Source organism: Gorilla gorilla, chromosome 8 (genome assembly GCF_029281585.2).
Source record: "Gorilla gorilla gorilla isolate KB3781 chromosome 8, NHGRI_mGorGor1-v2.1_pri, whole genome shotgun sequence".
Lineage (NCBI taxonomy): Eukaryota > Metazoa > Chordata > Mammalia > Primates > Hominidae > Gorilla > Gorilla gorilla.
Window position 1 is genome coordinate 54,779,434 of NC_073232.2, and position 22,292 is coordinate 54,801,725.

The window sequence follows — 22,292 nt, forward strand, 5'->3', positions numbered from 1 at the left end:
GAGATTGCGGTGAGCCGAGACAGGGCCATTGCACTCCAGCCTGGGCAACAGAGTGAGACTCTGTCTAAAAAAGAAAAAAGAAAAAAAAAAAAACAGGCAAACAAAGAAAAACCTAAATGTATTCTGCTATATTTTTTTTTCTAATTGGTCTCAGATCATTTGAGAATTTTCCTTTTTACTTGCTATTCCCTTGCCCGGACTACTACTCTTTACCTGGATTTTCACAGGGCCAATGCATACCGTTCAGGTCTCCGACCTAAAGTCAGTGCCTCCTCAAACCCTGACTGCGGTGTCCGAAACAACCATACTGCATCGCTCCCTCACCCCCACCCTGCTTTATTTTTCCCAAAAGCACCATTGTTAACTGGAATTAAAGATGTGCCTTGTTTATTTATAATATTTCTCCCCAAGAACTTTGTCGTGCTTACACTTGTATCCCCAGTGCCTGGCGCAGTGCTGCTATATAGAAGTTTCTTAATAGAACACTTAGACACAAGAAGGGGAACATCACACACTGGGGCCTGTTGTGGGGTGGGGGGAGGGGAGAGGGATAGCATTAGGAGATGTACCTAATGTAAATGACGAGTTAATGGGTGCAGCACACCAACATGACACATGTATACATATGTAACAAACCTGCACGTTGGTGCACATGTACCCTAGAACTTAAAGTATAGTAAAAAAAAAAAAAAGATTAAAAAAAAACCAAAAAAAAAGAAGTTTCTCAATAAATGTGTGTGCTCAATTAATGAAGCAAAATAGATGGTTTAAAGATTATGTAAAGCAGAGCTACACAGAAACTAGAAAGAAGATCACATAATAACCACTGTAGTGGTTTCTTCATTATAGTTTCCAACTTTTTTTTTTTTTTAATTAGAGATAGGGTCTGGCTGTGTTGCCCAAGCTGATCTCAAACTCCTGGCCTCAAGTGATCCTCCCACCTTGGCCTCCCAAAGCGCTGGGATTACAGGGATGAGCTACCACCCCTGGCCTCCAACTGTCTTTCACTTCAGAATTATGTGCAACTACATGGTAGAACTTGCTATTTTAAAGTAACTTTTGCTTTTTTTTTTTAGAATGTAATCAGAATTGCTTTGATCACCTGAAAAGTCACTTTGTAGACAGCTAAAAATATAGACAGATAAACTTGAAAAGAAATTACTCATAATCCTAACATCAGAGAAAACTAATATTAAAAGTTTTTTTGGTATGTTTAGAATTTTTGCAAACATCTCAATCTTTTCAAGACATTATTCCTTTCAAATTCTTATGCTATAGAATTCTTCTAGTCTGTTCTTCGAACTTTAAAAAAATCTGTTCTCATAAATTTGCCATATTTATCTGATTTTTTCAGACCTATCCCCATCATAGTTTTTAAAATTATATATTTATTGTCTGTAAGATTCCTGTTATTTCTGCATGGCCAACCACTTCCCCCGATGAGTTAGAATTTGATTTTTTTTTTTAATATCAGTTCCTCCCTTTATTTCCTCAAATTTTCGAACAATGAAATTGCCAACAAGGCAAGACAATGGCCTATCAGATGTCCTGAGGTTAGCAGAAAATGAATTCTAGGATGGATGGTTAGAGGTTACCATCATAAAAACACTTGTCTCATTTAGTCTTATGACTTTATTCCCCAACTATGGATAGACCATGAGAATTAAGGTAATGGAAAAATCCTGAAGAATTGCCAAGAAACCTGTATTCATTCATTCATTCATTCATTCAGTTATTAATTTTTGAAGACCTATTTTGTGTCAAACATGGAGGCACTTGAAATACTACCTTAGAATCAAAGAGCACATTACTCACAAAAGGCACACCAATTAATTCTCTTACAAATATCTATTGAACACCTACTACATGCCAGGCACCATGCTAGGCACACAAATAGGGAAGAATCATGATACCAACGATACAAACACACTTGAGTTTAAATCTACTACATGCTAGCTTATAAATTGCTGAAGCATTTTTTTCATCTATAGACTGAGGACTTAGTAATAGTCCACTTAAAGGACTATTATGAGACTTTAAAAAACTAAGTCATCCAAGAGTCTAGTGATACAGAGATGAGCAAAATAAATGCTCTATTCTCAAGGTACTAGGAGTTTAGTATATAATATATATAAAACCTAAGCATTTCAATAATACTTATTGAATAGAATTAAATTTAATACATGGCAAAATATGCTGCTATAATATTTGTCTTCTCTACTGAATGGTAAGTTTCTTTGTATATGTACAACCCCTAACATAGTATCTGATAAGTAGTGGCATACTCAACGAATGTTAAATGGTTGAACAAATAGATGCCTTATAAGTAACTCACTCTTCCTGAGTATCACCCTAAAGTTGTGAAATTCTCTGCCAAAGGCAGAGGGTTTATTTCCAGAGACTTCGTTTTAGTATTACTAATTTAAATTCTTCCTTAAGACTTTAGGAATGAAAGAGCAGATTAATTTCTGCCTATAAGGTAGGATTACATTAGATATTATCCCTAATTTTTATAAAGAAGGTTGAAGTTTAATCCACCCTGTAAAAATCACAAGTTGATCTTTGCTCTCCACTTGAAATTATTGAAGCTTCTGTTCCCAGAAATAAGTAACAGTTTGGAAATGTTCGCATACTTTTCTCTGTACAAACTAACTTCATTAAGAAAGACTAAAAGAGCTGGAGTTTCTGGTTTCTGGGGCATTGAAAATGAAAAGCTGAAAGTCTAAACAATGACTAACACATTAGTCATAGTAAGCAGCTGTTTTCTAATAGAACAAGAAATGACATGTTTAAAATGCTGCAGGAAAATTAGGATAGACATAATAAAGAAATTTTTATCTGGCAAGAGTGACTCCAAAGCAGGTGGCCTTAGAAAAGCATGCAGTGTAAAGTTTTTAAGGGTTATACAGCAATCCTTGAAGTAATTGTAATTTTAAAATTGTCTTCCTTAATACAAGTTGATTGGATGAGATGATTTCCCAGTGTCTCAAATTTTTGGCTTGAGAGACTTTGCTTATTTTCCATGTGTCCCCTAGAGGGCAGTGGTGGCTTAAAACCCAGGAGAGGGTTTATAATCAGTTGTATCCTCTCTGGCGCCAACCTTCTCTCCAGCCTCTTTGCTAATTCACCTCACAAATCTGTCTTCTGTCAGCAAATTGGCAGTAACATGTTTATTCCTAAGTACCTAACAAGCAAAACCACTACATATTAGAAAATAACGTTGCATGCATTATATTTTTACAAAGATGGAAAAGAAAAATCTCATTTTGCTAAGATTATATTTTATGTTTGCATGTATTGCCTGCCTTAACACATGCACCAAGGTTGGTAGGTCTTTTTTGTGCATTTTTCATGAATTTGGGGGTAGAGAATGTTGTGAGACAGTGGGGAAAGGTGACAAGATGTGTCAAGGCAAACAAATCAAGGTTTTTTCCCTTCATTTGGAAATTCATTTTGAAACAATCCTTAAGTATTACTGAATGACTACTCACCCAATCATTTATTCACTGAGGAGTTACCTAATAGTCTAAGAACCATTATTAGATGCTATCGTTGGTAATGTGTGGAACAAAGAAAATATTTCAGGGAACTTGTAATTTGGAAAGTGATACTAAATTACTTGATACAGGTATAAGGAAGGATGACACAGGAAGGTATCCAACTTGTGAATTTTAGTAGCAACATAACACAAAAACCATTACTCCTTTTACAAATGCTTTGGATATCTTTTGGAGGACCACAGATCTGAAATATTTTTCCTGTTCCGATGGAACACATGACCTCATGTTTTAAAGGTGATGACTAACCACAGGAAGCTTCCTAGATAGACAAAGGGAGAGCCTGAATATGCATTTTTCTAAGGCAGAGGCTTCTGTTGTAATGTTGCTGTCTAAATATTTTATTCTTCTGAGAAACATTTTTATGCAAAGGGTGCAACTTTCAAAGGAACCTTTTTGCAGGGTTGCCCTAAAAGCCTCTTCTAATACCTGAGAATTTATCTTTCAGGATCTCTTTTATTGTAGTCAGAATATTTGCTGATTAAATTCACTTTCATCATCTGAAATTGGGAGCAAGATACAAACCTCAAGTATGCAAAGAAAAAGATTGATGACATCAAAATTATAATTCAGTCAATACTTCCTGAGCCATTTGGGTTTCTGTATGGAGCGGAGGGCAATGAAAATTACCTACCCATACAGCAATGAGTGGCTTTGAGAACATTCCTGCCATAACTTTTGGTCAAACCAAATGGTGTGGTTTGTTTATGTGATCACTTGTTTATGCAGATTGCTTTGGTTGCAAATTATACATATTTGCAATACTTCTTGGAAGAATTCTGCCATCACATCTGTAGCCGTGGTCTGTATTACAATCAAGACTATTTAGATGTTAGAAAATAGATTTTCAGTCCTAACAACATGGCTGGGGATTATTTATGATATTCTAACTCTAGATTAGGAATGGCATACATTGAAACTGGTAGATATTTTAAGTGGCATTGCTTTGAAGAGTTAAAGTAGTAAAATCACAGTATTGTCAGTGTACAGGTTATGCTTGGGAAACCAGGACTGACTCAGAAAGAAGACAAAATTGTTACGATGGGACCAGAAATCAGAACATTTTAAAAAACTATTTCTACTTCCCCAAAATTGACTGGGCCAGCAGTTTTTTCCAAGATCATGGTAAATTGTTTTAAGACTTTACCGAAGGACAGAAGCTTTAAATACTTCTTAAATGGAAAACTTCTTTAGAGGAAAACAAAATTATGATAAAGACCTAGAAAATTATTTTATACAGAAAAAAATACTATATAATTTGCTTCTTCCTGAAGTATGGAAATTTCCCTAAAAAGCAACAAATATTATTTTGTATAAAGAGCATACTTTATACATAAGATCCAATTTGGACTTTATAAATACTTTCGACTTTATTTTGCATTTGCAATTTGAGACAAACCTGTAAATGGTTACTGTTAAATGATCATTCTTCCTCCCCTGTCATGTCTGCGCACTTGTATTTATTAGTCATTGGGCATATTTTGATATATTATCTATTGTAGGTAAGTATCTCTTTTTCTGTTGGGAAGAGTTATATTGGTGGTCACAGACAACCAGATTATTTTAATTTTAGTTCCAACAAAGAATTACAGACTGCTAGCTGCATATAAACTTTATAATGCATAGACATTTTCTAATTTGTGGCTCATTATGAAAATTTCCACTTACAACGATCCTATCATTGGATCTCAGGTACAAAAAAAAAGCCATTATAAATGGGCCAGGCGCAGTGGCTTAGGCCTGTAATCCCAGCATTTTAAGAGGCCGAGGCCGGCGGATCAATTCAGGTCAGGAGTTTGAGACCAACCTGGCCAACATGGTGAAACCCCATCTCTATTAAAAATACAAAAATTATCCAGGCGTGGTAGTGCATGCCTATAATCCCAGCTACTCAGGAGGCTGGAGCAGGAGAATCATTTGAACCCAGGAGCGGAGGTTGCAGTGAGCCAAGATCACCCCATTGCACTCCAGCCTGGGTGATAGAGGGAAACTCTGTCTCAAAAAAACAAAAAAAACAAAAAAAGGTTATAAATCACCACTGCATTAATAGCATTGCAATAACATATTCATAGAAAAATAACTTATCTTCCTTAGAATGTATAGCTTGTGAAAGCACTTTCATATATACAGCAATGCATTTGAACTTCATGCTAATCCTAGGTGGGTATGGTTAAGTCCCCCCATCTCTAAGAATTTGAGAGGATGGGGGAGCTTCTCAAGGTCACATAGTTTGAAAATTGTTAAGCTGGTTCTCAGACAAGCTTTCATTCTGAATCTAGATCCATGTGACATTCTTATGAGGCTGTATTTACTACATCATTGTATTCATTTTATTGTACAAGGCAGCCTACTTATATGTTGATGTAAAATATTCACAATGGTGTTATTATTGTGTGAATGGCAGTATACTTAATGCACCGGTGTTATTTGCCCCCCTTTTGGAGAGGAGAAAGCAGAGCTTCAGCGAGGTCACATAATACATCCATAATTGTACCGCTAGTAAGCAGTGGAGCCAGGGTTCTAATCCAGATGTGTCCAGCTCTAGGCATACTGTGTCTCATAGTATGTTCTTCCTGAATACAAGGTTTCCTATGTGTTCACAAGGACATTTTTGTGAGCTCTATTTTGAGTGTAATTTGCATGGCATGCCACAGTGCCTCTTGAACATCAACAGAAGACCAACTGAAGTCACCTGGGAAGCCCCAGGGTCCTTTGAGAATGACAGCCCCACACCCCTTTCCTTTGGTTGGTTGAAGGGCTAGAAGAAAAAGAGGGGCTGGGTAAAGCACAGTTGACTCTCTGAGTGCAGTACAGATAGAGTTAGTGAATCCCCATACTTAACCACCCTCCACCCCCACAAACCCCAAGTCAATGAAAAGATAAAGAAGAGCTTTAGAAGGGGAGAGTTTGACAATGACCACAATCCTGCTATCAGCTCTGTGGACATGATGGTGACAAAAAAATCTTCCTGAAGTGGTAATAACAAGCTCATGGATATTAGCAGTGGTAAGCAACAAGGTAGCTGCCAAGAGGCAGCACCCACTGACATCAAAGGGTGCAGGCCAGTAGGGGTAGCTGCCAGGGCAGCCCAAGAGGCTACAGAAAATGCAATCTAGTTGTAACCATTTCAAGTTCCTTACGACTTGGATTATGATCTCCCATAAATAAGAAAGCATCAGATGTATGGTGGGGACATGATCCAAGAGGAATATAACTTAAACCCCACGCAAGAATATGTCCAGTATTAATATTCCATCCAACTAAATAGTTCAAACTCTCAGACAGATACTATGAATATGACTTTCAGATAAAACAGTCATTTATTTGGTACAATATATTATGTTACAAATACAGATTATTAAATTTCTAGTTCTCTAAGGGGGCATTTTGTTCATGTGAGTAGTTTATTTACAACTGGCAAGATCCACATGTCTGACTAGACGTCAGACTCTGTTGTGTTACTTACGTAAACATACTATTTGATTAAATTCGCCAGCATAATCAATAGGGGGTTCTGGTTGTCACATTAATTACATTCTATGGAAATTCTATGGAAGCATCATTTAATTAGATTTTTCACTTAGTACTTAACAGAGTATAAGAAATGTCATCATAGTTTTTTGCACATGGTAATGAAATCATTGGTACATTACCAAGATTAAATCATACAAGAATGTCTACCCTTCTGTTTTCCTCTCTGCTAAAATTATAAAGCTTCTTACAGTACCACCTGTGATGATAGGCAGGATACACAGAATTTCAAAGCTTTCTACAACACCTACCAATCTCCATGTCAGAACAAATTAGTGTTTCCAGCCTACTGTTTATTATTATGGCATTTTAGAGCTTAATAGCTCAATCTTAACATTAATACATCTGCCTTTATTGTGTGTTTAATATGTGCAGTGAATATGTTAAGTGCTCCATTTACATAACTGTATTTAATCTTCAAAGAAACACTTTGAGGTTTCTTTCCCATTATACAGAGGTGGAAACTGAGGCACAGATCACTTAGATGGTAAAGAATAGAGCCAGGATTTACTCAGTTCTGATTCATTCCAAGTCCCATCTAGTTATTTTTTAGTTGCAGAAACAGGCCCAGAGAGATAAAGTGTCTTTCCAAAGTACACATAACTGGAAAGTGGCAGAGACAAAACTAGCACTCAGGTTTTCTGACTCCTGCCTGTTATTTTTATTGCCAGAGCCATCACTATAGGACTGAGAAGTTCAGCTATTTGTTTGTTTGTTTGTTTCATTTTTGTTTCAGCCAATAGCAGCCAGGCTCAGAGACATGTGAGCAACATCCATTAGCACTGCTGCCTGTGATGTGTAGAGCAATCACATTTTTAATGGACTGTGTGTCTGAGTCCTTTCTTGTCCACGTAGCTTTTAAAGTGATCTGGAGTAAATCTATTGCTCGCTTGGCAATCAGTATTTGGCATTGTTCCTCAAATGGTGGAGTTAGATATCTGGATTTTGCTTTCTCCTACATCCCTGGAAACTTTTTCCTGAGAGTGCCATACTGTAGGTCCGTTTTCCAAGAGCAAGAACTGTGACTGTTTCATAAAGAACCTTTCAGTCTAAGCAGCAAATATGTGGCCATGTCTTTCCCTTGCTTTAAACACTCAGATAAGAGTTTGTTTTGTATTTTTTTAGTCACAGATGGGTGTTACATTTTACCAGTTGCTTATTTGTATCTCTTGAACATATGGTTTTCTATTTTACTAATGTGGTGATTTATGACTGATTTTTGAATGTTGAGGCAACTTTGCATTCCTGACCACTTAGTCCTGATGTACTATTGTTTGTATATACTGGGAGGCAGGGCTCACTGGAGACCACCAAAGTAATAGTTTACCAAAATGAAGATGCCACTATATTAATTACAAAAACGAAGTCTTTTTATTTAAATATCCTACTCTGGGCCAGGTGCGGTGCCTCACACCTGTAATCCCAGCACTTTGGGAGTCCTAGGCAGGAGGATCACTTGAGCTGAGGATTTGGAGACCAGCCTGCACAACATGGCAAAATCTCATCGCTACTAAAAGTACAAAAATTTACTGGGCATGGTGGTGCACATCTGTAATCCCAGCTACTCAGGAGACTGAGGTAGGAGGATCACCTCTTCCTAGGCAGTCAAGGCAGTGAACTGTGATCATGCCTCTGTACTCCAGCATGGGCGACCGAGTGAGACCCCTTTTTGAATAAATAAACAAAACAACAACATAAACCCAAAAAGCTTCTACTCTGTCTTCTGTGTTGAAGATGTGGTTGATAGTTGATATTTTGTGAGATTCTCCTGAAAAAAAATGTTTTGGAAATCCATATCTATATAGTGTTTCAATTCCAAGTTTTGCCCTATAGATCCATTTATTCCTACTCTTCAAATAAATAAGAAAAATTTTAACTTCTCTGACCTGTGCAATATTAAGATCCCAAACCTCTTAAAAACTAAAATCTGTCAAGTTCCTTTTGCAAGACGGTTGGCTCAGAAGTTTGGGCTTCTAAAGAAATGAGAGCTTAACATTTTTATATTGGCCATATTTTCAGAAAATTTAGAATCCCATTAGTGTTCTTTGTAACATGCTGTGCTCAAAACTAAATTTTTTCAGGCTTCAACCTTATGCATATAAAAATGGGTTCACCTCAAGTTCCTTATGATTTCTTTCCTTTAGAGGTGCTTGACTTTTCTACCTCCTTTAGTTTGACATTGGCTGTTTTGTGTACTGAGTCTTTTCACCACATGTCCCGAGGACCCAATTACTGGCTTTTTAATGAGATTAACTGTGGGGTCTGTATCTGTTCTGGCAGACACTCACAAGTGGTGTCTGCTCACAGTAAGTCATTCCACTTTTCAGTAATATTGTATTATGGTTGTGAATTTGAGTTTCATTTAGACTTTCAGTTTTAATCCTTGAACTCCCCTTTCTAGGGATGTGGTATTGCACAAGTGACTTAACCTCCCATACCTCAGCTTTCCTGTCCATACAGTGGGAATGGTAAATGAGATACAGTGGGAAAAGCACTGAACAGTGTGTCAGCTATGGAGTGAGCATTCAATAAATATCATTACCATTGGACAAGTTATGGATCTCTTTCAGTTATTCAGAAGCAGGTTATTAAATTTCCAAGTTATCCAAAAACCTTTTTTTTTCTTTTACCACTACTTACTCACTTGGATCTGCCTTTTAGCACTTTCAATATCATTTTAGCATTTGATTCAGATTGGTTGGTTTTGAGGATGGGAGAAGAGGGGAATTTGTATTGACCATAAGGCTTAGTGGTGGCTGCACCACTGCACCAATTTGGGAACCATTTAAGTCCCTCGGAAGACTACAGTCCTGCACCATGTAATGACACTTCAGTCAACTGTGAACAGCACATACGACAGCGGTCCCATAACATTATAATGGAGCTGAAAAATTCTTATTGCCTAGTGACATTACAGCCATCTGAACACCACACATTACTCACATTCTATGATGCTGCTGCTGTAAACAAATGTACAAAGCTGACAGTCATATAAAAGTATAGAACATATTAATACAATTAGGTACAGCACATAGTATTTGATAAGGATAACAAGGGACTCTATTACTGGTTATGTGTTTACTATCCTTTTTGTCGTTATTTTAGAACGTACTCCTGTTTATATGTATTTTAAGTTAAGTGTCAAACAGCCTTAGGCTGGTCTTTCAGGAGGTAGTCCAGAAGAAGGCATTGTTATCATAGGAGAGGACAGCTCCATATATGTTATTGCCCCAGAAGACAAAATTGTTATAAATATAACAAAATGTTTAAATGAAAAATACTTCATCAATCATGATAGCACATTCTTAGTGTTCAAGACAGCGATATGTTCTTTTTTCAAGCTGTAAACAAGTTTGATGCACATATGGGTTCCTGTTTCCCTTGCATTCAAACTCTGGACCCTTCTGAGTATCTGTAACTGACACACTGTAGACCACAAATTTAGATTGAGGGAATGCTTTCTAATACTGAGTCAGCTGCCTTTCTGCTGCCCTAATTACTCTGTTTGATAATAACATGTTCCAGTGGGACAAAATGTGGAGGTGAAAGACAGTGATATTGATGATCCTGACCCTGTGTAAGCCTAGGCTAATGTGTGTGTTTGTGTCCTAGATTTTAACAACAAAAAAAAAGTCTAAAAAGTAAAATCATGAAAATAAAACACTTTTAAAAATAATAAAACTTATACAATAAGGATATAAAGAAGATATTTTTGTACAGCTAAATGTGTTTGTGTTTTAAGCCAAATGTTATTATAAAATAGCCAAAAGGTTTTTAAAAATTAAGCTTACAAAATAAAAAAGTTATAGTAACCTAAGATTAATTTATTAATGAAGAAAGAAAAATATTATCTTATGAATATAGTGTAGCCTGAGAGTACAGTGTTTATAAAGTCTACAGGAATGTGTAGTAATGTCCTAGGCCTTCACATTCACCCACTATTTACTCACTGACTCACCCAGAACAACTTCCAGTCCTGCATGTTCCATTCCTAGTAAATGCCCTATACAGGCATACCATTTTTTTAGTCTTTTATTCATATTTTTACTGTACCTTTTCTGTGTTTAGATACACAAATACTGATCATTGTGTTACAATTGCCTACAGGATTCAATCCAGTAACATGCTGTACAGGTTTGCAGCCTAGAAACAACGGGCTATACCATATAGCCTAGGTGTGTAGTAGGCTATGCCATCTAGGTTTGTGTAAGCACACTGTATGATGTTTGCACAATGATGAAATTGCCTAAGGACATGTTTCTCAGAATCTATCCCTGTTGTTAAGGGATGCATGACTGTATTACCAGACTATTAACAAATGAGGCCCCCTGTAATATTTTTGCAGAATACCACATGATAGTAGTTCAATGTGTTGAGTGAGAAAATTAATAATTAAAAGTTGTTATAAATGTAACAAAATATTTAAATGAAAAATACTTCATCAATCGTGATAGCACATCCTTAGTTTTCAAGATAGTGATATGTTGTTTTTTCAAGCTGTAAACAAGTTTGATGCACATATGGGTTCCTGTTTCCCTTGCATTCAAACTCTGGACCCTTCTGAGTATCTGTAACTGGCACATTGTAGACCACAAATTTAGACTAAGGGAAGGCTTTCTTACACTGAGTCAGCTGCCTCTCTGCTACCCTAATTACTCTGTTTTATAATCAGCATTGCTGGTACACAATAGTCTGGCAATTCAAATGGAAGTATTTGTGCTATGTAATGATAGCTAGCAACTCTCTGTGGTTTGGGATAGCTCAGGACAGATACTCCTTGAATAATTACCCTGCTCAATCATAAGGAAGCATTCTTGTTATATTGCTATGCATGATTGATCCATATCTGTACAGCATTTTTTTGTTATTTACTCTGATGTTCACAAAGTGTGTTCAGTTAACACATGAATTGAATTGTGGCATTTTAAAACCATAAAGAAGGTTCCCCTTGCTGGCCGGGTGTGGTGGTTCACGCCTGTAATCCCAGCACTTTGGGAGGCCGAAGCAGGCGGATCATGAGATCAGGAGTTCAAGACCAGCCTTGCCAACATGGTGAAACCCCATCTACTAAAAATACAAAAATTAGCTGGAAGTGGTGGTGCACGCCTGTAATCCCAGCTACTTAGGAGGCTGAAGCAGGAGGATCGCTTGAACCCAGGAAGCAGAGGTTGCAGTAAGCAGAGATGGCACCACTGCATTCCAGCCTGGGCAACAGAACGAGACTACATCTTAAAAAAAAAAAAAAAAAAAAAAGAAAGAAAGAAAGAAAAGAAAAGATTCCCCTTGTCAAATAAGTATGGGTAGCTCAAGGTGGACTATTTCCCTCTTATAAATGCATAATTTACTTTCACATATAAATGCCCTGAGAACCCTTATTAGAAATTATAATTTTCTTTAAGAAGAGGATAAAATATGAACTATTTCCGAAACTTGACCATTTATGTTAAATAATAAAAGACTATTTCCCTTTTTTTAATAGTTTCACTCAGGGCTGGTACAACAGAACACACTTTGGGAAACGTTACTTGACCAACTTACCTCCTTTTATTTATTAAATTCACTATTTGGGTAATTCCAAAAATCATTTTGTCACATTTCCTTCCATCCAATTTTCCTCCTCTTTCTCATCCTTTTTTTCAAGTAGGTTTCCAGATTTAACAAATAAGAATACGCGACACCACTGACACTTGAATTTTAAACAAACTGAATAATCTCTTGGTACAGGTATGTCCCAAATATTGCATGGGATATTTGAATGTAATGGGGTGTCCTCTATTTTATCTGGCAACCCTAAACCCAAGCCAAATGATAGCCATCAGTGAGTAAATAATAAAACTGTCAGTTTAATTTAATAAGAACATGGAAAGAATTCATTCAGTGCTCATTGAATATGTTTTTAAATATTTCCAAAATAAAAGTGTAAAGCCTTTTTGAGACTGCTATATCTTCTGTATTTTTATAATAATTTCAACATGAAGAGTGTAATAACCCTGGTACTCTGGTCTGTCATAAACTCTTTTACTCCACTCAGAGCACTTTCATTTTACAAAGGAGGAAACTGGACTCAGAGAAGTGACTTGACTTGCCCAAGGAAATTCTCCCACAGGAGCTGATAACTGCCAGGCTTGAGGCATTTTCTACTTTCAAGCCAATGGTCTATATTCTCACCAGGCTAATGTTCATTGTATTTGTAGAGCCAAATAAATAAATAAATAAAACTACACACAAACACTCACACACATACACTTTTTAAAAAGGTAGTGGTTATAATTAGCCAAGTTCACCACTTTCACTGATTAAACCACAATAACATGGAATAGAGTTAAAGTAAATTTAAAGCTTAAAATTACACTGGATATAACTTAATGTTTCTTTTAACAGGACATTTTACTATCTCCCAATATCTCAGTCCCTCATTATTGTGTAGTAGGAAACAGTATAAACTGAAAGTGAATTTCAAAGGGTTTTTCATGTGTCTTTGTGTTTCTATTTATAACAGGATATATATGCTTTTTCTTTTCATCATTAGCCACCTCAACTGTTTTATCGAGAAGAAACATCAAGCCCAGAAATATTACAGTATAAACAAGATACTGTTATGACACTAGACTATACTGTTATCACTGTAATAACAGTATACTGTATACTGTAATTACAGTATAAATGATAATGCTTATAAAAACAACAGGTGTGATAGATTTCTTTCTATAGAAAACAGAACTCCTTATCTTCACAGTACATGGCATATCACCTCTGTTATTAAAAAGAGGAATTGTTCGGATTGAGGTATTGAAAACTGTTAAGACAAAAGTCGCTTAGGTACTACTTTTCGTTTCCTAGGAGTGTCTCATTTGGTATTCATCCCACACAAATGCCACTGTTTCTTCAGGTGCCATGTAACTTCAGAGAAAGGCATGAGACAAGCCGGGCCTTCAGCAAGGATATGGGATTGGCTAAGAATTAAGAAGAAAGAAGCCTCACTTTAGAACTAATGGAATCTTGTGTGTATAGCTTATTCCCCCACTGGATAGATATGGATACTTAAACATTGAGAAATCTTTATTCTCTACTTGAATAGTTGAGAACAAACGATACACTCACGAGGAGGCTAACCTTACCCATGTTGTCCATATATTTAAATGAAATTTTATAATAACTGCATCTGTTGAAATGGGCTGTGTGTTTTTCCGCATGACTTTCCCATTTTATCTCATCAACCTGACCTTGCTGGCACAAGGTACAATCACTGTAGTATCCTGCTTGTTTCATCAGGAAGTGGAGCAATAGTTTAATTTGTTAAGGAAATCCCAAGGAATGAACTAAAGCTTGCATTGTGTGTTTTCCCACAAATTGTGTTTTCTTTGAATTCGTGGTTGTGAGGGCATATCGCTCATCGACACCTGATCCACAAGTATTGGCTGTTTGTCAAGGACCCCGAGAATCCTGAAGTTGTCACATCACAGAGATCAGTTCTCTTCAACTCTACTCAACCTTTAATCTACATGAAACTTTGGGTATATAAAATACTAAGGTAGTTTACCTGAGTTTAATATCAGAATTTAAGATGAGCTGTAGCCCATTAGTCTTTCAAGTATATAGGGTGATGTCATGCATTGTAATCAGCAATACTTTGAATGAATAGGGAAGGGTAAATATGAAATGCTAATTATATGAAAGTAGAATCTTTCTCTGTCACTAGTACCTACTTTAAGATGAATAATACTTTCTAAGTATTTGACCTGTGGCAAGTGACTTGCTCTTTTTGATCCTCGGCTTCCTCATCTATAAAATGGGGATAATAGTGGTGCCTCCTTAAGTCATTGTGAGGAGTTAATGAAAGTGAGTGTAAAAGCATTTGGCTCCATGCCCAACACATAGTGGGTACTTACTAAGTGCTAATTAGTATTATTACAGCTTAAAAAGACAGGTGGTGATCTTGGTGTTTATTATTATCATGTGCACTAGTCCCATACTTGTTTATGACACTGTAATCTTTGTGAAACATTTTTTATGATCTCAAAGTGCCTTTTCATGGGTGATCAGTGTTGACAGTGATCACAGTAGAACAGATAACACCATAAAAGACAGTTTTAAAATTCCAGCTTTAAAATTCCAGCTTTGTCATAAATCATACAGCTGGCCTTTATATATGAGTGATTAAAAGAAATTATAACTAACTCATCTTATAAAAGTTTTATCATGTACCGTTCTTTTTTGGGGGGGTGGGGGGCGGTGACAGAGTCTCGCTCTGTTGTCCAGGCTGGAGTGCAGTGTCATGATCTCAGCTCACTGCAACCTCCGCCTCCTGGGTTCAAGCAATTCTCCTGCCTCAGCCTCCTGAGTAACTGGGATTACAGGCGCCTGCCAGCATGCCCGGCTAATTTTTTGTATTTTTAGTAGAGACGGGGTTTCATCATGTTGACCAGGCTGATCTCAAACTCCTGACCTCAGGCAATCTGCCCGCCTTGGCCTCCCAAATCACTTACCATTATTAACAACCATTGACTATGCACTTTCCTGCCCAAAGTGCCATTCAAAGCACCATGGGGATGGAGAAGCATGAAGCTTCCGTGCCTCTCACCAAATCTTCAAGCTCCTCTAAGATGGATACCGTGACAGGATGTGAGCCTTAGCCTCTGATCCCTGGAATCATCGGCTTATGTTTACAAGCTAAGTGATTGTGCACCTTCAATGCTGATCCTGAAGTGTTTAATGGCTTATGTCACCCACATGTGATGCAGTTAACTACTTGACCATAAAGGGGGAGTTTACCAAATGATAAATTTAGGTCATGTGAAATATTAAAGTAGGCATAAATATTTACAGAGCTAAGGATACTCTGAAATTATGTGCAGAGAGAAGGATATTATTGAGTCAAGCGCAAGAAGTGAGGTCATCTTTGCTTTTAGATTAGGAACCATTATGAAAGGAGTGGTGGTGCCAATTAAGGAAAGCCTCACAATTCAGCTTCTTTCCAGGAACTGATGGGTAGGTCTCCTTCCAGGACACTGGTGTTTCTAAAGCACTTGTATTCCTTTTGAAGTGGTATCTATATACAAGTTAGTGTACTATACACTAAATTACTTCAAAAGCTTTGCATCCACATAGTCAGAAGATCAGGGTTAGATTAAATGACATGTATATTACAGATGCTTGGTATGCAGGAAAATGTGATATGAACATAGGGGAAATTATTTTTCTGAAATAGGGTGTTTGTGTATGTATTTGTAGTCCACTTATTTTCCTAGTTTCTGCATGTAGTTTACCTAACTTGTACAGATGGGAGAAGACACAGCAGTTCCAAGTCAACGGCAGAGCAAAACATTCAAACCTCAAATACTAAACTTTCTACCTCATACAATTTGGTGGAAGCTTTTATGTATAATACTTACAGTCAGCATTTGGGGAGGGAGGAATTGGGGGAATGATACAGTTGCTATATTATTAATCTTTGGCACTCCTAAATCAAATGATACCCTATGCTGCACAGCATTGTTTAAGGGGCCTCATAATGAGCCCATTTTTACACTTACGAGTAGGTATAGAGCTTTACATCTTACAAAACATTTTCCACAAACATTATTTCATTTAGTCCCCTTAAGGACTTTTTGGAAAGTTATTATTCTTGTCCCCATTTGACATGTGGAACTTTGCGGTGTAGTGGGTTAAGGAAGTAGCACAGAATTACATCCTAGTTAGTGAGATGGCCAAAATACAATGCCATTTTCTCTCTCTTTCTTTTACCCTCTGATCCCTTTAATCTTTGTTTCGTTTTTGGTTTTTTAAACTTATTTCATAAAGAGAAAGTTATATGAAACAGGTGGTCAGGCAAGATAGCCTTAAATGTGCTATGACACATAAATGTAATTTATTTTTAATTAGGTTAAGTTGAAATCCAGCATTAACACCTTTTGTAATATTAAGAATGTAGTTCATGAAATAAATTTCTCTCTCAAATGTAGATTTTTTTCCAGTACAAAATCATATTTTTGCTTTTTAAAATGTCAAAGATACACATTATATATTAAATTGTTGTCTTTTTCTTTTCTAGACTTGTGACATACATGCTTTCCAATCTGCTATGCCATGCCTAAACAAAGTCAGACAGATGACCATAAAAACTGTTTGCTACCTCCTCTTATGCATGTTGAGCTAGACCAGTGGAACACCATCTTGGTAGGACAAATTTTGACAGAAAGACTGCAGTTAGAGTTGCAGAATTTGCAAAATCACATTTTTACCAAACTCACCCTACCCCAACAGAAAACCTAATGAATGAATCCACACAGAGAGGACTTTAGGCAAACCTACACAAATAATGTAACATGCTATAAGAAAAGGATACCTTTTGGTCTATTTTCAGTATGTAGCCTACATTTCATTGGTGCCCAGTAAAATAGAAACTGCAATGGAAAAGATACTTTGTCTTCATAGAACTAACAATGAAAAGTACACAGTATCTAATGCTTCTGTCTTTAAACGGGTAATCATAGGAAATGCCAAGAATAGATCCATTAGGTTAGCCTGAGTATTTATCTATAAATTTGTTTCCAAAGTTATGCTTTAAAAAAAAAAAAAAGCTTCACCTGGAAACCACATCAATACCAACAGTCATAACTGGACTGCAAACCTAAGAGTTAATTTCCACCTGTAGCTTTTAGGAAAAAGACATCACTTTTTGGTTGATTCCTACACCAAAACTTGCTCCAATTTTCCCCAGAACAGTGGGAAGAAAATAGGAGCTTTAGAGATCTGAAGAGTTGGTCTGAGTAATACCTGAGATAATTCCCAAATAGTCAAAATCCTGCAGAGCTGGGCTACTCACGCTGAAGGGTCTTTCACTTTTACCCAAGTGCAAAAACTATGAACACACAGATTCATTCAAAGACAGCCCGTGGTATTTGGGACAGAAAGGGTTAGTGATGGTAGGTTATGCCTTGATGTTGACATATCCATGACATGAAAGCTGGGGAAGGGACCCTAGATGGAAGGCTGGACATCATCTTTGTTTGAGATTTGTCTGACTCAGAAGCACCTTGGAGAAGCATCTACTTTAGCAGGAATACTTGAGTGACTGAACGCAATAAGGTATTTTAGGAGAAACAGAGGTCCCAGGAGGTCAAGTCATTTTCTTTATGACCCATCAATACTTAGCATTAATGAAGAGCCTCAGAACAGTCAGTCTTTCCTGTTTGTCATCACTAGCTGGAGCCCAACAGCCTATTAGACCCGTGCTGTCCAGACTGACCTCATTGCTAGAAGCTAACATGTAAAATGATTTGTACAAGGAAGTTGCCACTAAACCACTGCTAAAGGCCAATGCCCAGCCTTCTTATTCTCCTGTGTAGTCCAGAAGTATTTCCTTAAAAGTCAGAAAGTCCATAAGCATAAGCAGTATAAATATGTCACCAGCCTCTTCCTCTTTAGGATGCCAAAAAGTTGTTGGGTGTTATTAAAGCCACTGGCTTAACTGCAAGAATCTACTCCAACAACTGTTTCTCAATATACCTTTCTACCAAACACTTATTCTTTAAAATGGGCCATACATGAGCTTATTCTCTTTCGTGCTTCAAACCTCTGTTAGTACTAGTCCCCAAAATTTCTCTGTAACTCCTGGAACTCATCATCCAGGATAATTTCTCCTAAATAGCCAATGACAGCATCACATGCTGCATCCAGAGCAGAGAGATGGACAGCATGAATCTCTCTTCTTAGGTTAGTCCTGATTGGACAAAGCCACTGCTGTGACCAGCTGCATTGGCCCCAGGAGGCATCTGCACCTGTCACAAGGCTCAGCCTCGGCTACACGTGGCTAAGGTCTCCCTGTTTCTTACCAACCACTGAAATGCAGTCTTATAAAATAAACCTGAAAAGACCCTTTCTATAGGAGTTTTATGTAAGTACTTCTCTTACCTAAGAATGTTCTTGATAAAATTGATGGCAATAGAAATGTTGAACAATATATTTGAGTTGAAAATAGAGTTCCCTTGGGATGGTAGTACTTAATTTGCAATTTGAGAATTCTACCACCCCAGAATGTATTTTTTTAAACTCTTAAAAACTCAACAGTAAAAAGACAGACAATCCAATTATAAAATAGGCAAAAGACTTGAGCAGATATTTCAGCAAAGAGGAGATAAGAGTGGCAAAAAAAGCCAATGAAAATATATTCAACATTATTATTCATTAGGGGAATGCAAAGTAACACTACAATGAGTTGTCTCTACGCAACTATTATAACAAGTGAAACTTTGTAAAAAATGATAATACAAATGCTAGTGAGGATGTGGAGATCTCTCATACATTACTGGTGGAAATGTGAATGGTGCAGCCATTCTGGAAAATGGTTTAGCAGTTTTTTATTTAGCATACGACCTAGCAATTGCATTCTTCAGTATTCATCCCACAGAAATAAAAACTTATGCTCACACAAAACCTATACACAAATGTTTATGGAAGTGTTTTTCATAATATTAATAGCAAAATACTGGAAACTACTCAAATATCCTTCAGTGGGTGAATGGATAAACAAACTCTGATACATCCATGCAATAAAAATTTAATTCAGCAATAATAAGGAATGAACTATTGATACATTCAACACCATGGATGAAATTCAAGAGCATTATGCTTAGTAAAAAAACAAACAAACAAAAAAAGTCAATCTCAAAACATTACATACTTACGTTCCCATTAATGTAACAGTCTCACAATAAAAAAACTCTAGAGATGGAGAACAGATTAATGGTTGGCGATTGGGGGTGCAAATATGAAGGGTAGTATGAGAGGATTCTTTTGTGATAGTGGAACAATTCTATGTCTAGATTGTGGGATTTTTTTTAATCCTATGACTTTGATAAAATATTTGCCATAAAAGCTAGTCAAAACTTTTAAAATCACCTTTGTGCAACAGAAACATGAAAAGTGTTTAAAGATACAATGTTGCTTGAATTCCATTTAGGTACCATTTTTTATGTTTACTTAAAGGAATGGTACTGATTCTATCAGCAAGCAATGATTTGATGAGAAATGGCTTGCAATGAAGAGGACTGATTGCTAGGAGTGAACAGGGTTAATTAACTTTTCCCAAGAAATTTGTACCTGAAAAGAATGTATTTTGTTTAAGCCTTTCAAGATGGAGTCATTTTGCAAAATACTAAGGGAAGTCAGTTTTTTTGTTTGTTTGTTTCTGAGAAGGAGTCTTGCTCTTTCGCCCAGGCTGGAGTGCAGTGGTGCGATCTCGGCTCACTGCAACCTCCGCCTCCCAGGTTCAAGCGATTCTTCTGCCTCAGTCTCCCAAGTAGCTGGGACTACAGGCGTGCGCCACCACGCCCAGCCAATTTCTGTATTTTTAATAGAGACGGGGTTTTCCCATGTGGGCCAGGCTGGTCTCGAACTCCTGACCTCGTGATCCGCCCGCCTCGGCCTCCCAAAGCGCTGGGATTACAGGCGTGAGCCACCCGCCTGGGCCGGGAAGTCAGTTTTATGCCAAGTAAATGATCACTCACCTCTTGGATGTGTTCTTGGAGTAGACACCTGTACTTGACTTTTCACTACCCTCTCTTTCTGATATCAAAGACTAGGGCCTTGGTAACTCCATTTTCAAAGATACTGCCGTGGGAATGGCTTAAACAAATGAGGTTGCCGGTGATAACTTTCCTTGTAAAACCATTGGATTCCACTATTTTCTGGGGTCTCTGGGGGATTCAGAGAGCACCAGGCAAGCCTTTGACTTCAAGAGAATACAAGCAAGTGAGGAAGAGTAGAAATATCCACTGGACTGGAATTCACCTGGGAAGCTTGGCTGGAGGGTAATTCATCAGGAAACTGAAGATGGTTTCCTGGAAGAAACTGAGGGACCAAGAAGTGTGTTTGCTTTTAGAATTTTTTCACGCATCCTGTTTTTTGGGGGGATAAGCCAAAGAAGCATCCCTTATAATAGGATGGACTCTCTTTTCCCAGTCCTTCAGTATCTCAGGAACACATTACCTGAGAACTGGTGAGGCCAAGAATGACATTGTTTCCATCTTTGTATCCCCAGCTCTCTGCACACAGCCTACTCAATAAAGGTTTATTAAATGAATATATTCATTCCTCTGGGTAGCTGAACACAGTTGTGTCTTTATTCCCCAATGATCTCTTTACAGGCTAGGAGTGATGGGTTTTATAAGGCATACTAATTTTAGCAGGCTGACTGAAAGCTCCCTGATGGCAGGGACCCGGTTGTTTGCTTTCACTGTCACCTCCGTAGAGCTTGGCAAGGCACCTGGCATCTTGTCACTCTATAAGCATTTATGCGAATGCATGAAAACTACCCCTGGTTCTGTCCTCAGAACTCACGGTCAGCCTGGAAGAGAGAAAAGTTTCTGTTGAGGAGGCATGGGCTGTCTTGGAAGACCAAGACAGCCCATGGAGGCCACAGTCAATTTCACCTCCTCACTCAGCCATTTGCAGGAGGTTATAAATCACCTCTGCACCCGGGTCGGGGTCAGCGGTCCGTCCCTACGCCCCCTGGGGGGACCCCTCCCGCCAAGTCGCGGAGGAAGGTAACCCAGAGTGGAGGAGCCAGCCAGCACGTGCAGCCGCCCAGGGAGGAGGAGGCTGGGCTAATGCAGCCCTTAGTCAGCAGCTGGGCTCGGTTTTGAAACAAAAGCCAATGTCCTCCCTCGGAGTCCGCGGCCGGTCAGCTCCTAGGGGGAAGAAAGCCATGCTGCCCAGCCGGTTAGTGGCCCAACTTACTTTTCCAGAGCCTGGGACAAAGGGCCAGCAAAGGCACGGGAGTGGGTGGGATGTTGGGGCTGGGGTACGGGGACACAGATGGCCCAGACTTTCCCCTCCCGGCAGCGCGGGGAAAGGGCCGGGGTCTCCCATGCTCTGTGTCGGTTTGTCCCGGGCGATCCGCCTCCGTGCCCGGGCCCGTCGGGTCTGCGTAGAGCCGAGGCACCTTTGCCACCCGTGTCCCAGAGCACAGACACACCAGGCCCCGGTTTCATGAATGAAATCCAATCGTGTGGATATAAATAGCCGCGAAGGCTGCTAACGTCACAGTGCGAGCGGCGGCCGCCACGGCGGCGGAGCGAGGTGCCGGGTGCTCCGTTCCGCCTGGCTGCCCCGCCTGGGAGCGGGGTGGGGGCAGGCGAAGGGGAGGGCTGCGGGTGGAAAGGGGCGAGCCCCTCTCGCCCGGGACTGGGAAGAGCGGCCACG

The 22,292-nt window shown here is 38.4% G+C and overlaps 1 protein-coding gene across 5 annotated transcripts in view; it reads left to right on the forward strand.

Moving 5' to 3' along the window:
• RHOBTB1 (Rho related BTB domain containing 1) overlaps positions 1-22,292 on the forward strand; it is a 131,666-nt gene that overhangs the window by 34,658 nt on the left and 74,716 nt on the right. The window contains exon 1 of one of the 5 annotated variants that reach the window (XM_031015431.3): positions 21,563-21,809. The exons of 3 other annotated variants lie outside the window; for them this stretch is intronic. The gene's annotated coding sequence lies outside the window, so the exon portion shown is untranslated. Of the gene's footprint in view, positions 1-21,562; positions 21,810-22,292 lie in introns of those variants that run through there. One more of the 5 variants, XM_055352050.2, reaches the window with a different exon arrangement.